We start from the raw sequence: 16,757 nt of genomic DNA on the forward strand, positions 1-16,757 counted from the left end.
GGGATTGAGGGCAGGAAGAGAAGGGGATGACAGAGGATGAGATGACAGATGGCTGGATGGCATCACCGACTTGATGGATATGTGATTTGAGTAAACTCCGGGAGTTAGTGATGGACAGGGAGGCCTGGCGTGCCGCGATTCATGGGGTCGCAAACAGTCGGACACGGCTGAGCGACTGAACTGACCGAACTGACTGAACTGACTGACCCAGGAACGTGGGATATCTCTCCATCTGTTTATGTCATCTTTGATTTCTTTCATTAGTGTTTTATAATTTTCTGTGTACAGTTCTTTTGTTTCCTTAGGTAGGTTTATTCCTAGATATTTAATTCTTTTTATTGCAATAGTGAATGGGATTGATTCCTTTATTTCTCTTTCTTATTTTTCATTGTTAGTATATAGAAATGCAAATGATTTCTCTGTATTGATTTTGTATCCTGAAACTTTGCTAAATTCACTTATTAGCTCTAATAATTTTCTGATAATACCTTTAGGATTTCCTATGTACAGTATCATGTCATCTGCAGTGAGAGCTTTAGTTCTTCTTTTATGATCTGGATTCCTTTTATTTCTGTTTCTTCTCTGATTGCTATAGCTAGGACTTTCTGAACTATGTTGAATAATAGGGGCAAGAGTGGACACCCTTGTCTTGTTCTTGATCTTAGGGGGATGCTTTCAGTTTTTCACCATCGAGAAGGGTGTTTACTATAAGCTTATCATATATGGCCCTTCCTATGTTGAGGTAGGTTCCACCTATGCCCATTTTTTGAAGAGTTTTAATCATAAGTGGGTGCTGAATTTAGTCAAAGTCTTTTTCTGCAATTATTGAGATTATTATATGATTTTTATCTTCAATTGGTTAATGTGGTATATCACATTGATTGATTTGCATATATTGAAGAATCCTTGCATCTCTGGAATAAACTCAACTTGATCATCATGTATGAGCTTTTTGATGTGTTGCTAAATTCTATTTGCTAAAATTTTGTTGAGGATTTTTGCATCTATGTTACCAGTGATATTGGCCTGTAGGTTTTTTTTGGTGTTGTTGTTGTCTTTGTCTGGTTTTGGTAGCAGGGTGATGGTGGCCTCGTAGAATGAGTTTGGAAGTGTTCCTTCCTCTGGAATTTTTTGAGAGTTTTAGAAGAATGGGCATTAGCTCTTCTCTAAATGATTGATAGAATTCTCCTGTGAAGCCATCTGGTCCTGGGCTTTTGTTTTTGCGAGATTTTTGATCACAGCTTCAATTTCAGTGCTTGTAATTGGGTTGTTTATAATTTCAATTTCTTCCTGGTTCAGTCTTGGAAGATTGAACTTTTCTAAGAATCTGTTTCTTCCAGGTTATCTATTTTATTGCTGCATAGTTGTTCAAAATAGTCTCTTATAATCATTTGTATTTCTGCATTGTCTGCTGTAATCTCTCCTTTTACATTTCTAATCTGTCGATTTGATTCTTCTCTCTTTTTTCCTTGATGAGTCTGGGTAAAGGTTTGTCAATTTTATTTATCTTCTCAAAAAGCCAGCTTTTAGTTTTATTAATCTTTACTATTGCTTCTTTTATTTCTTTTTCATTTAATCTGCTTGGATCTTTATGATTTCTTTCCTTCTACTAATTTTGTTTTTTTGTTTGTTTGCTTGTTCATCTTCCAGTTGTTTCAGGTGTAGTTAGGTTGTCTATTCGATGTTTTTCTTCTTTCTTGAGATAGGATTGCATAGCTATAAACTTCCCTCTTAGAATGGCCTTTGCCACATCCCATAGGTTTTGAATTGTCATGTTTTCATTGTCGTTTGTTTCTAGAAATTTTTTGGTTTCCCTTTTGATTTCTTCAGTAACCTGTTGGTTATTTAGAAATGTGTGTTTAATCTCCATGTGTTTGTGTTCCTTACAGTTTGTTTCTTGTATTGATATCTAGTCTCATAGCATTGTGGTTGGAGAAGATGCTTGATATGATCTCAATTTTCTTAAATTTACTGAGGTTTGATTTGTGGCCCAAGATGTGGTCAATCCTGGAGAATGTTCCACGTGCACTTGAGAAGAAGAGGTATTCTTGTGCATTTGGATGGAATGTCCTAAAGATTTAAGTGAGATCCATCTCATCTAATGTTTCCTTTAAGACTTGTGTTTCCTTATTAATTTTCTGTTTTGATGATCTGTCCACTGGTGTGAGTGGGGTGTTAAAGTCTCCCACTATTATTGTGTTGCTGTCAATTTCTCCTTGTATGTCTGTTAGTGTTTGTCTTATGTATTGAGGTGCTCCTATGTTGGGTGCATAGATATTTACAATTGTTATGTCTTCCTCTTGGATTGATCCCTTGATCATTATGTAGTGTCCTTATCTCTTGTAATCTTCTTTAAGGCCTATTTTGTCTGATATGAGAATTGCTACTCCAGCTTCCTTTTGCTTCCCATTTGCATGCAATATATTTTTCCATCCTCTCACTTTCAGTCTATATGTGTCTTGAGGTCTGAAGTAGGTTTCTTGTAAACAGCATATATATGGGTCTTGTTTTTGTATCCATTCCACCAGTCTGTGTCTTTCGGTTGGTGCATTTAATCCATTTGCATTTAAAGTTATTATTTATATATATGTTCCTATTGCCAGTTGTTTGGGGTTGATTTTGTAGATCTTTTTCCTTCTCTTGTATTTCTTGACTATGTAAGTCCACTTCACATTTGTTGTAAAGCTGGTTTGGTGGTACTGAATTCTCTTAACTTTTGCTTGTCTGAAAAGCTTTGTATTTCTCAATCAATTTTGAATGAGATCCTTGCCGGGTACTGTAATCTTGGTTGTAGATTTTTCCCCTTCAGTACTTTAAATATATCCTGCCATTCCCTTCTGGCCTGTAGAATTTCCACTGAAAGGTCAGCTGTTAAGCATATGGGGTTTCCCTGGTATGTTACTTGTTGCTTCTCCCTTGCTGCTTTTATAGTATTCTTTCTTTGTGTTTAGTCTTTGTTAGTTTGATTAGTATATATCTTGGTGTGTTTCTCCTTGGGTTTATCCTGTATGGGACTCTTTGTGCCTCTTGGACTTGACTGACTATTTCCTTTTCCATGGTGGGGAAATTTTCAACTATAATCTCTTCAAAATATTTCTCATACCCTTTTTTCTTCTCTTCTTCTTCTGGAACCCCTAAAACTTGAATGTTGGTGTGTTTGGTATTATCCCAGATGTCTCTGAGACTATCCACAGTTCTTTTCATTCTTTTTACTTTGTTCTGCTCTTCAGAAGGTATTTCCACCATTTTATCTTCCAGCTCACTGATTCATTCTTCTGTTTCATATATTCTGCTATTGATTCCTTCTAGAGTATTTTTAATATCAGTAATTGTGTTGCTTGTCTCTGTATGTTTATTTTTTAATTCTTCTAGTTCTTTGTTCATTGATTCTTGCATTTTCTCCATTTTGTTTTCAAGGTTTCTGATACTCTTTACTATCATTATTCTAAATTCTTTTTCAGTAGTTTGCCTATTTCCTCTTCTTTTATTTGGAATTCTGTGTTTCCAGCTTGTTCCTCATTTGTGTAGTATTTCTCTGCCTTTTCATTATTTTTTTAACTTATTGTGTTTGAGGTCTCCTTTTCCCAGGCTACAAGGAAAGTTGAATTCTTTCCTTGAAGGATGCTGAATTCTTTCTTCCTTTTGGTTTCTGCCTTCCTGAGGTTGGTCCAGTGGTTTGCGTAAACTTTGTATAGGGTTCTATTTGTGCTGAGTTTTTGTTTGTTCATTTTCCTCTGCTGGGCAAGGCTGAGTGAGGTGGTAATCCTGTCCGCTGATGACTGGGTTTGTACTTTTGTTTTGTGTGTGGTTTGGATGTGGTGTCCTGCACAGGGTGCTACTGGCGGTTGGGTGATGCTGGGCCTTATGTTCAGGTGGTTTTGTTTGTATGAGTTCTCACTATTTGATACTCCCTAGGGTTAGTTCTCTGGTGGCCTAGGGTCTTGGAGTCAGTGATCCCACTCCAAAGGCTAAGGGCTTGATCTCTGGTCAGGAATGGAGATTCCACAAGTGGTTTGTTATGGCATTAAGTGAGATTAAAACAAATATCCAAAAATGAGAAACCAAAGATGAACCCCAGACGAATGGTGGTTATAAAATCAAGGAAATCATAATTAAAATAATGGAATATACACATATACATATACACCCGTGAGCAAAGTCAAAACAGTCCAACAAAAATAAAGTACAGTAGATTGACCTGGTGAACAAAGGAAATCAAAAATTATATTTACCAGTTAAGAACAAAATTAACTAAAGCACAAACTTGAAAACTAAACTAAAGCAAGGTGCCAAGTGGGGAATAAAGCAATGAAAACCAAACTAACAATATGTTGAGAGGAAGGGAATTAAAAAAAAAAAGAAAGAATAGATATGCAAAGTTAAATAGAGGTAGATGAAGATTTATAAACATTAATGATTAACTGCATTAGTGGAAAAGAACATTAGGGAAGGCAAACAAAAGAATAAATGTAGAAAAAATATAATAGGTTAAAAAATTAAAAATTAAAGTTAGAAAAGAGAAGAGGAAAAAAAAAAAAACAGGGAAGAAGAAAAAAAAAGGGGAGAAAATAAGGAAAACTCCACAGAACTGCAAAGCCCAACATAGAGACAGAGGTTTATTACAATAAAAAGTGTGACTGAACATACACATATACATATACACACATGAGCAAAGTCAGAACAGTCCAACAAAAATAAAGTACAGTAGATTGACCCAGCAAACAAAGGAAACCAAAAATTCTATCTACCAGAACAAAACTAACTAAAGCACACACTGGAAAATAAAACTAAAGCAAAGTGCCAACTGGGGAATAAAGCAATGAAAATAAGAGTAACAAATATGTTGAGAGGAAAGGAGAGAAAGAAAAGAAAGAAAAACATGCAAAGTCAAATAGAGGTAGATAAAGAAGATTTGTATACATTAAAGATTAACTGCAAGGGGAAAAGAACAGTAGGAAAAGAAAACAAAAGAATAAATGTAGAAAAAATAATAATAGGTTTAAAAAATTAAAAATTAAAATTAAAAAAGAGAGAGGACAAAAAAGAGAAACTCTACAGAATCCAAAAATGTGACTGAGGAATACAAAAGCTCAAAAGCTTAGATTTCATAGTGCCAATAAAATCAACAACTACAAGAGAGGGGGTAAAAAAAAAGGAAAAAATCCAAAAGTATCTACAGAGCAAGTCAAAACATAAGAATAATAAATGTTTTTCTTGAGTCACTTCTGTAAGAGTCCTTTCCCTTGTTGGGAGCCACAGTCCACCTCACCTCCTTAGGGTGCCCTCCAACACTGTGCTGATCTCTGACCTGCTGTGGGGGCAGCTCAGGTTCTAATCTGGTCCTACTCCTGTGTGTTCTTGCCTCCAATGTCCACAGCCATCAGAACTAGAGCATTTTCTTCTGTGGGAGCTCTCAATGACCTCTCATATATTCCATAGGTACAGAGTCTGGTTAGTTGAGCATGTGGATTTAATCTGCAGCTTGTACAGCTGGTGGGAAGATTTTGAGTCTTCTTCCTTTGCCATACTGCCCTGGGTTTCAATGTGGTTTTATTTCCACTTCTGCATGTGGGTCATGCACTGGGGTTTGCTCCTGAGGCTGCCCTGGAGGACTTGAGTTTGCTCCTGTGAGGGCCAGGTGTGGAGGTGGTGCAGCTGTTTGGGTCACAGGGGTTCTGGCAGCACCAGGTACTCAGGGGAGTTGGCAGCTAGGGCAGCAGGAACTACAGTGCTCTAGAAGGGTATGGCAACCAGTATTGGCCAATACGCTCCAGTATTCTTGCCTGGAGAATCCCCTTCCCTGACAGAGAAGCCTGACAGGCCACAGTTCACAGGGTCATAAAGAGTCAGACATGACAGAAGTGACCCTGATAAATGGATACAAGACTTTTTCCCCCTGTGGCAGCTCTCCCCCAGTAAGAGTTGAGCATGAAGGTGGCATAGTTGCTTGCCTTGTGGGGACCCTGGCGGCTCCAAGTGTGCAGGGACACCCTCTACTGCAGGAGTTATGGCTCTATCAGAGTCCTTTCTCAAGCCTCTTGTAGCTGGTGATCAGAAGGCCTGTTTGGCCAGTCTTTCTCCAAATCTCCACCCATCAGGCACTTAGAGGGCTCCTTTGCCTGGGGTCATTCTCTGTTGTTCCAAGCATCAGGCACATAGAGGGGCCCCCCTGGCTAGGGTCCCACTTGTAGACTGGTGCATCAGTAACTTAAAGGGGCACCCTGGGTGGGGTCCATTGTAGTTCAGTTTTGCAGGCATTTAATGGGCCAGCCTCTCTACTGTTCAGCTGCTGATGCTGGCGTGTGGTGAGAGAGAGGCTAGGGTGATGGCTCTACCTGCTATGCATGACTCAGCAGTATCGTCTTGCTTCCATGGCTGCCTGGCTTTCCTCTACAGGCATTTCCTACTACAATCTCTCCCTCACATCCCCTTGATCCGTCTCTCTGCAGTCAACAACAGCCTTCACCCTGGGATTGCTCCACAATCCCTAAACTCCAGCTCCCAGCCACTGCACCTTCCAGGGTACCAGCATTTCTGTCTGGAATATGTATGGCTATGGCAAGGACTGTCTGATTCTCCTTCCACTTAAGCTGCCACAGATCAGCTGTTTCACTCTCAGCCTTAAATGTTTCTCCTCTGATTCAGACAATGGTCCTGATGTGGCAATGGGACCCCTGCTTCAGTTTCTTCACCCGCCGAGGGCAAGTCCAGTCCTACTAACACTCCTGTTTTTCCCCCTACTTCCTTCTTCCTACCGAGTTTTGCATGTTCTATATATTCTTTTCCACTGCTCAGGTACTCCTGCCCGCTCTCAGCTGGTGTTCTGCATGCACTTCTGTGTCTGAAGGTGTATTCTTGATGTATCCATGGAGAGAGATGTACTCCACATCTACCTACTCCTCTGCCATCTTCTTCTCTTTAAATTTATTTATTTTTAATTGGAGCATAATTGCTTTACAATATTATGTTTGTCTCTGCCATACATCAACATAAATCAAAGAGAGGGGATATACACATATCCCCTCTCTTTTAAACCTCCCTCCTGCCTCCCACCCCACCCCACCTCTCTAGGTTGTCACAGAGCCCCTGGTTTGAGCTCCCTGCATCAATATTGTCTCATTCAAACTCCATAAAAATTGAATTTGAACTGTTACTTTACACTCATGTATGGTGTGAATGGCTCAGAAAATAAGCAACTTGGTCGAGTAGTAGAAGAGGAATTGCAATGCACATCTCTTTTGTTTATCTTGGTCACAATGTGATGCTCTCTTTAGCATCCCCAAGTGTATGTCTGGTCTATGCCATACTGCTGCTGACTTGATAAACTGATCCTTCAGGTGGAAATGACCTACAAACAAAACCTACAACTCCCACCTTGACACTCTTAGTTTCCATTGAGTACCATCCTCAGCGAAGAATTGGAACTTTTACTGAGGTTCCTGCTTTTTGCTCAGCCCTTTAGATTGGCTGAAACAGTCCCTTCTCCCTAAGCTCTGGTTAATTTATTTCAACCCTTATTTTTCTTTGTAATAACCTCACACAGACTGACATTAGTGAATTGACACAGATAAAAGAAATGTATTTTTTTTAATCTGGTCCTGTACCACATGTCTGAATCTAAATCCAGACTGTTTCCTGGATATGTGGAAAAACTGCTGGCCTTTTCCTCCCTTTTAGACTTTGAGTACAAGGTCCTTCTTTTAGAATGGGCAGGAATGTCTATAAGGAGAGATCTTTTTCTCCCCTGACTTCACTTTTTTTTCCAGATTGTAATTTATATCTGAAAACATTTCCTATAGTTTGGAGATATTTTTAGAAGTAGGAGGATGGTCTCAGGCAAAGCTTGAAAGAGTCTGAATTTTTGTAACTTCCAGCTTCTCAGTTTCTAGCCTTAGATTCCAGTCTGGTCTTGCACTCCCTCCTATCCATTTCACTGTCCCAGAAACTCTTCCTTGCTCCCTTTAAATTATGTCAGAAAAGCATGGAGTAGGAGCCAGCAGCTCTGATATTTGTCATTGATAAGTCATCTCCTTCCAGAGATCACAGTTTTGTTCTTAATAAAGCCCTTTTGGGCCTTGAATGAGAGAAACAGCAATTTTCAGGTATTGGAGAGGGAGAAATTCACCCCTACCCTTTTAGATTCTTCTGGCTGGCCTAAGAATTCAATTGCCTTGAGACAAGATTAACAACAGAAAACCACGCAGAAGTTTAATCCCATGTATATGCAGCAGAGATCCAGAAGGACTGAGTGAACTTACCTAATGTCTTAAGCCCTCACCTTAAATACCATCTTCATCTTTGGCTAAAGATAAAAGAGGATGTGGTTTGGGTCTTCAGAAGGAAGGAAGACAATTCACATGGAGATGAAAAAGCAAAAGTTTGGTAAACAAATGTTCGTCTGGTTCCTGCAGGGGCCAGGGGACTTAGAGAGGAATTTTAACACATGGACTTGTTGGACTTCTTTGGGTCTCCATACCTAGTTCACACTACAGTAATCCAGAGTGGTAGCTCCCTTCTGGGGACAGCACCCTTATCTACATTCTTTAGGCAGTGAAGGGGAGGTAAAAAGAATGACTTTTGTTTCTTAAAAATAATGAGCCTGAATTAACTCTCGTAGACTTAAAAAAAAATATGCACAGCCTAAAAGCTGAGAGTTATGTTTTATTTGGTGGGAATTTTTGGTACTTCAAGCCCAGGAGACAGTATCCTAAGTAACCCTGAGAGAAATGCTCCAAGGAGGAAAGGGGGATCTAGGTCATACAGAAGTTTTGCTGCAAAACTATGTAGTCTGAACGTAACAAAAATATATTGTTAATTAGATAAAATGAGATACCTCAGGTTAAGGAATTTAGCAATTTTCTGTATAAGGGAATATGCAAGGGACTGGGCTCACTGAAATTATTCCTATGATAATGAGAGAGTCAATTTCTTGGTAGGTTATTAGGAAGTCCAAGGAGCCCGAGCAGGAGAGAGGGGTTTGGGGCCCTCAAAGAGGAGATGGCGTCTGGAGTTCTCAAGGAGGAGAAAAGGACAAACTTTTCTTTCTACATTCCTAGTCTTAGTCACATAAAACTCTTTTTTTTTTTTTTTTCCCTTTAAGCTTGGAGCCGATGATTACACAACAAAACAACTCAGCTTAAACTCTATACTAAGGATTATATAACAACAATGTATCTTGCTTGAGGACAATTTCTCCTTCTTGAGAACCTTCTGTCAGTTCAGTCTCTCAGTCATGGCTGACTCTGCGATGTTATGAACTGCAGCATGACAGGCTTCCTTGTACATCATCAACTCCCAAAGCTTGCTCAAACTCATGTATATTGAGTTGGTGATGCCATCCAACCATTTCATCCTCCTCTGTTGTCCCCTTCTCCTCTTGCCTTCAATCTTCCCCAGCATCAGGGGCTTTCCAATGAGTCCGTTCTTTGCATCAGGTGGCCAAAGGATTAGAGCTTCAGCTTCAGCATCAGTCCTTCTAACAAATATTCAGGACTGATTTCCTTTAGGATTGACTGGTTTAATCTCCTTGCAGTCCAAGGGACTCTCAAAAATTTTATCCAACTCCACAGTTCAAAACATCAATTCTTTGGTGCTGGGCTTTCTTTATAGTCCAACTTTCACATCAATACATGACCACTGGAAAAACCATGGCTTTGACTGGACAGACCTTTGTTGGCAAACTGATGTCTCTGCTTTTGAATATGCTGTCTAGGTTGGTCATAACTTTTCTTCCAAGGAGCAAGCATCTTTTAATTTCATGTCTGCATTCACCATCTGCAGTGATTTTGAAGCCCCCCAAAATAAAGTCTAACACTATTTCCATTGTTTCCCCATCTATTTGCCATGAAGTGATGGGACCAGATGCCATGATCTTCATTTTCTGAATGTTGAGTTTTAAGCCAACTTTTTACTCTCCTCTTTCACCTTCATGAAGAGGCTCTGTGGCTTAGATGGTAAAGTGTCTGCCTGAAATGCGGGAAACCTGGGTTCGATCCCTGGGTCAGGAAGATCCCCTGGAGAAGGAAACGGCAACCCACTCCAGTACTCTTACCTGGAAAATTCCATGGATGGAGGAACCTGGTGGGCTACAGTCCATGGGGTTGCAAAGAGTCACAACTGAGTGACTTCACTTTCTGCCATAAGGGTGGTGTCATATGCATATCTGAGGTTATTGATATCTCCTGGCAATCTTGATTCCAGCTTGTGCTTCATCCAGCCTGGCATTTCACATGATACACTCTGCATATAAGTTAAATAAGCAGGGTGACAATACACCTTGTCGTACTCCTTTCCCTATTTGGAACCAGCCTGTTGTTCTATGTCCAGTTCTAACTGTTGCTTATTGACCTGCATACAGAAACTTCTGACTAATCCTGTTATCTTAAAATGTGTATTATGAGAGTGGGTCTGGTAAGATCTCTCTATTGTTCATTCTAATCCTGTCATCTTAAAATGTAAATTGTGGGAATTGGTCTTTACAAACATTGAGACATTCTTTTGATTCATTGTAATGCCAGTTAAAAAGTATATAGTGCCCTTGCTAAGACTAGTGAGGGGGCTTCTCCATCCTCCTTCTGATGTCTATGTCAGAACCTTTTTCTGTCCCTTTTCATATCTTAATAAAACTCTGTTATACAAAAGTTTTTGGCTGATTAAGCCTGGTCCCTGGTCCTGAAGCTAAATCTTCTTCAGAGACCACGAATCCAACATGGTTCACCACAAGCTATCAATATGCGCCTTACTTATCTGACTGAGGCCAGGATCCTGTGTTTTCACATCTTGGGTTTCCTTGGGGATCACACTGGAAAGTGGTTGCAGTCTGGTGGCTACTAGAAGGCAGGTATTCTTTTCTTTCCCAAGTGTCCTCAGGGCCCACCGGCTCATGTTGGAGGGCTGGGATTACTGATGACTATGACATCCTTGTTTCCTGATAGGGCAGGAAATATTCCGTTTCTCACCCTCATGCCACTGTTACTCAGTAGTTAAGTCGTGTCTGACTCTGTGAGCCCAGAAACTGCAGCACGCCAGGCTTCCCTGTCCTTCACTCTCTCCCAGAGTTTGCCCAAACTCATGTCCATTGAGTCGGTGATGCCATCCAAATATCTTATCCTCTGTTGCCCTCTTTTCCTCCTGCCCTCTTCCCCAGCATGAGTCTTTTCCAATGAGTTGGCTCTTCACATCAGGTGGCCAAAGTACTGGAGCTTCAGCTTCAACATCAGTCCTTCCAACGAATATTCAGGGTTGATTTTCTTTAGGATTGACTTTGATCTCCTTGCTGTCCAAGGGACTCTCAAGAGTCTTCTCCAGCACCACAATTCCAATGCATCAATTCTTCAGTGTTCAGCCTTCTTTATTGTCCAACTCTCACATCTGTACAGGACTACTAGAAAAAAGGTTTGTTCCCTTACAAGAGTAACAGACATATGGATTGTACACTGGGAAGTGGGGAGGGGTGTCACTGAAGGCAGCTTCCCACCTCTATAAGCTCAGAAAGGCAGAGTAGACTCTGATTATATATATCTTTCAGAAGTTTGGATTTTAATGCCAAGGTGATCTTAGACCAATGCCCTGCTTCTGCTGCTGCTAAGTCGCTTCAGTCGTGTCCAACTCTCTGCGACCCCATAGAAGGCAGCCCACCAGGCTCCCCCATCCCTGGGATTCTCCAGGCAAGAACACTGGAGTGGGTTGCCATTTCCTTCTCCAATGCATGAAAGTGAAAAGTGAAAGTGAAGTTGCTCAGTCGTGTCCGACTCTTAGTGACCCCATGGACTGCAGCCTACCAGGCTCCTCCGTCCATGGGATTTTCCAGGCAAGAGTACTGGAGTGGGGTGCCATTGCCTTCTCTGAGACCAATGCCCTGGTTAATGTGTAATGTTCATTATACAATACCCTTGGCCAAGGACAATTCAGCCTCTATTTGTATACCTCTGGTGCTAGGCATGGAGAAGGCAATGGCACCCCACTCCAGTACTCTTGCCTGGAAAATCCCATGGACGGAGGAGCCTGGTAGGCTGTAGTCCATAGGGTCGAGAAGAGTCAGACACGACTGAACAACTTCGCTTTCACTTTTCACTTTCATGTGTTGGAGAAGGAAATGGCAACCCACTGCAGTGTTCTTGCCTGGAGAATCCCAGGGACGGGGGAGCCTGGTGGGCTGCCATCTATGGGGTCACACAGAGTCAGACACGACTGAAGCGACTTAGCAGCAGTAGGTGCTAGACAGCTCACTACTTTAGGAAGCTTGCTGTTATTATCTTGTGCATCATGAAGCACATTCTTGGAGTCCATTGAGTGGTAGGAGGATCTCAGGTCCTTTGGAGAAATCCAGTGCTGTGTATTTGCCCTTCAGTCAGGTCACCCTCCAGGCTGAGGTCATCATGTCCATGAAAAACTGAATAGTGCAAAAGCAATATGAGATTCACAAGCATCTTTATGCATGCTTGGGAGGAGGAAAGGTTATTTTGGAGATCTGGTTTCTGTAACCAAATAAAGAGCTTATTTGCCTGTAGCACAGAAAGGCCAGTTCTGACAGCAGGAGTTTGCAGGAAAATAAGGATTTATTGCAGGGCACCCAGCAAGGGAGTATGAGACAAGCCTCAGATGCACTTCAACCTGTCTATGAGTTGAGGTTTTTTTTTTTTTTTAAAGGGGAAAAACAAAGAAGTGGAACTTAATTATCATCTCATGACATTTTTCTCCCCCGTTATTTCTTCATCGTCGTTTTGGGAGTCAGGGTGTCTCTGGTTCAGGATTCTCTGGCCAAGTGTTCCATAGCTCGGGGGTCTGTGAGCACATCTTGCCCTGGAGAAACAACCTGAGTTTGAACATTAATGATGATATTGACAACCACATTTGTAGTCATCTGACTGTGGTTGATGAGTGTTCAGTTAGCACAAGATTGAGGTCTGAGGGGAGAAGAAAGGGGATAAAGTTTTGGGTGGAGAGATTTAGTTATAAACATTGCAAGGGAACTCAGTTTCAGAGGGACTTAGTTTCACTTCAAAGACAATTCAAAAAAGAATCACTGCAATTTATATCAAAGAGTGTTCTGCCTTTATTATTTTTGAGGACTTTTATGATTTCAGCTCTTATGTTTAGATATTTAATATATTTTGAGTTTTTTTTTAACATGTGGTATGAAGAAATGTCCTATTTCCTCACATCTTCAGAGACAGAAGCTTTAAACCACTCACAATAGAGCAGGCACATACTCTGTCTTTATATTTACTCTAAGCGTGTGTGTGCGCTCAGGTGCTAAGATGTGGCCAACTTGGTGACCCCATGGGCTGCAACCCAACAGCTTCCTCTGTCAATGGGATTTCCCAGGCAAGAATACTGGAGTGAGTTATGATTTCCTTCTCCAGGGGATCTTTCTAACCCAGGGATCAAACTCGCATCTCTTATGTCTCCTGCATTGGCAGACAGATGCTTTACCAACTGTGCCACCTGGGAAGCCGCTTTAAGTTTACTGTCTATATATAATTTACTATTATATGCTTTTTTCATGTATTTCTCTTAATGACCTTGTTTATGTTCTGACTCCTCCTAGCTAGAATACAAGTTGTCTAAGAACAGAAGTCCTTTCAGTCTGACCATAGAATCAACCCCTAGAACCTGTTTCATTGCAGTCCTTTGGTAAGTATTCGTGAAAGGAATACATGAAGGACATCAGGAGGTATAACAAAAGAGAAGACTTATTCTGTGAGAGTACTTCAAGGAGCTGGCTTTGCATTCTGGAGCTGTCCCTGATTCCATGACCTTGGGCAACTGACTTCCTGTCTTGAATTAGTGGAATGAGAACAATTATCTCTATCTCCTCTTTGCAGTGCTGAAGAAAAATGAAATATAGTTTACAGATCACTTAGCACAGTGCTGCAAACCATGAGGGCTCAGTAACTTTGGCTCATACTCATCTGAGGGGTTTGGATTAGAACCCTTCTTGACATGGACTTTGCATATAGAGCCAATTATGAATAATAACTGATGGGCTCAGGAAAGTTCAATAAACCAAAATCCATCATTTTCTGGGTCCATTTACCTATTTCACGGAGAAGGCAATGGCACCCCACTCCAGTACTCTTGCCTGGAAAATCCCATGGATGGAGGAACCTGGAAGGCTGCAGTCCTGGGGTTGCTGAGTGTAGGACACAACTGAGCGACTTCACTTTCACTTTTCACTTTCATGCATTGGAGAAGGAAATGGCAACCCACTCCAGTGTTCTTGCCTGGAGAATCCCAGGGACGGGCGAGCCTGGTGGGCTGCCGTCTATGGGGTCGCACAGAGTTGGACACGATTGAAGTGATTTAGCAGCAGCCTATTTCACGTTTGATGGTTACCTTTTTTTTTTTTTTTTTTTGCCCTCTCCATGAGGCATGCAGGATCTTAGTTCCTTGACTTGGCATTGAACCAGTGTTCCCTGCATTTCGAGCAACCACTGAACTATCAGGGAAGTCCAACAGTTATCTTTTAATTGGAGAACTGAACATTCTCATTATTTTTCTTGCAGGCCCCTTTAAAAACTAAGCCTCTCAATTCTGCCTCGTAGGTAACCATTTTATTTCTTCCCACAAGCCCAGGGAATCATGAAAAGAAGTCCTGAGACATTAAACTTGGTGGAATGCAGTGAGGGCCTCAAGGTTGCCCAGTGTGGCCCCTTTCTATGTTGGGGAGACTGAAGCCCAGAGACGAAAGAGATCAACTGCAGGATGACACAGTGGACAAACCAGGACTTGAGTGCTGAGTACACTGAATGCCATATTTCACTGACATTTCTAGAGAAAAAAAAAAAAAGACATACATAAACAAACACAGACCCCAAACTGTTGTGTCTTCACCTCATCAACCTTGCATTCTTTGTAACCATTCCCAAAGGAAGAACAATGAGGATGACGGGTATAGTGTTACTTCCCCATTTTAAATTTCCACCCAGGGATTCCCATTTCTAACATGTTTATGTAAAAGATTAGGCTCCTCTTTGCTCTAATTGCTCATTTTTCCACTGAGAAAGAGAGTTGCATCAGGGTTGGATTAGCTCAACCTAAAGCCGGGATGAACACTGATAGATGTACGTTTAAATCTGTCAGAACCAATGAAGAAAGAAAACTGCCGCTAACTTTTTGTTCCGACCTCACCAATAAGCCACAGACTTTTGAGAGAGGACCTCATTTACTAAACAAACTGCTCAGCAGCATCAAAACTCATTTCAAATTCCTTTTAAGAGGACTTCATATGACAATCCTTGATTTCCCCCCATAAAACAACACAGCTGTTCCCTTGCAGTGTGTCTCTCAGCAGGAGCTGCAAAACCATATTTAATCAACTCTGTTTTAAAAGCCACCTAATTGCCTCTAGGGCTCTGGCTTTCTTCCCCAAGCCAGGATGGTGCCTGCTGACGTGTCAGTGGCAACAGCCCAGGCAGAGAGAGCTGCCGTGTGTAGAGCCACGTTCTCATGTGCTGGGCCCTCCATCGTGTCCTTGATATTCCAGGTTTCTTTTAATCCACCTGCAGTCCCATGAAATAGAGATGATTGCCAGACGTAGAAACAAAGAAACTTGAGGTTTAGAATATAGTCATTGGTCTAAATTCAGAAAAACAAGTGAGAGAATTGGGATTCAGACAAGTCCCCTCTACTTCCAAAATCTGAGTGTTTTCAAGTCTTTGGTCTGGTTTTCTACATGAACAAGTACAAAAGACTTATGTAGGGATGAGGATGAGTCAATTTGACCAGCATAAGCAAAGCTGGCAATAGAAAGTCCCTGCCAAATGCTTTAGGTCTTAAATTCCCTTAAAGTTCACTGCTTTGTCTCCCCATGACGACACTTCCTGTTAGAATGTGAATGACTTTCATGTCATCTTTTATTCAACAATCCTTGATGACTACTGTATAAGATTCACTCTCCAAAGTGAAGTGGAGGGATACAGAGATGAAATGGATATGGATCATGCCCTCAAGAAGCTCAAAGTCTAGAAATAGAAGGATAATAACAACATAAATCATTCCATTGAGAGGTAGACTATGATATCTATCACCAGTGGGCCAAAATATTGATATTATGATGGTCTGAGAAAGAAAAAGTCTATTCCAGTCAGGGAATTAGATTAGGCTTTATCAAAGAGTATAAGAGTAAGGATAATTAACACTAACTTCTGTGACATAAAACCCCCAAATATCAGTTGCTTAACATAATAAGAACACCTTCCTCATTTTCTGTTGAGGTTCAGCCTGATGCTCCTCTAAGGATACAGGTATCTTGCATCATGTGGCTCTATCCTTTGACAGCCCTATGTTTCTGTGCATGTGATCAAGGAAGTGAGAAAGAGAGTGGAATGTCAATGAAAGGTTGAGCAAGAAGACACAGCTAGATGTGGTTTAATCCATTTCACTCAAATCCCAGGGAACAAACCTAGGAACATGGCCCTAGCTCTAACCCTAAGTGTAACTGCAAAGGAGCCTAGAAGATATGTTTTTTCTGTGTGCCCTGGACAGAAGAAGTTTCACTGAACACATGGCATTATTTTTTTCTACAAAGGATGTTGACATGTGTATTGTGGAACAGTTTTAATTGAACAAATTGAGAGACAAGCAGGATGTTAGTGCAGGGGATGTTAGAGGAACACAAATTCAAAAGATATTTGGTTTGGAAAGATATCAAATATGGAAGGGCCTTGAGTGACAAGCATTTCCCAAAATGTGTTGTCCTTGGCGTTAATGACTATCATGTAAAGACTGATTTGTGTGGTCAGACAGATTTTGGA

This window comes from Bos grunniens, chromosome 8 (genome assembly GCF_055505025.1).
Source record: "Bos grunniens cultivar Pamir isolate PY7600 chromosome 8, Bosgru_T2T1.0, whole genome shotgun sequence".
NCBI lineage: Eukaryota > Metazoa > Chordata > Mammalia > Artiodactyla > Bovidae > Bos > Bos grunniens.